The sequence below is a fragment of the Antrostomus carolinensis genome, unplaced genomic scaffold, assembly GCF_000700745.2.
Source record: "Antrostomus carolinensis isolate BGI_N321 unplaced genomic scaffold, ASM70074v2 scaffold49356, whole genome shotgun sequence".
Taxonomy (NCBI): domain Eukaryota; kingdom Metazoa; phylum Chordata; class Aves; order Caprimulgiformes; family Caprimulgidae; genus Antrostomus; species Antrostomus carolinensis.
Window position 1 is genome coordinate 311 of NW_010320707.1, and position 287 is coordinate 597.

Here is a 287-nt window from a genome sequence, read left to right on the forward strand (position 1 = left end):
CCTCTTTGGCCCCAAGGCTCCACACAATGTCCTCAGACAAGCCAGAGCTGAGGACGAGCCCTGGGGTCACTGTGGGACAAACAAATGAGGCTCATTACCTACAAAATACATCTTTATTAAAAATATAATCAGTCATTAACCACACAGAGGAGAAACGGAGGGACACGGCCACAGAAGCTGCTCAACCAGAGCAGGAGGAAAGCACAGCAAAGGCAGGAGAGTGAACCTGGAACAGAAACAAACCAACGGCAAAAGCTCCGGCAGCGACGCGGGCGAGGCACTGGCTG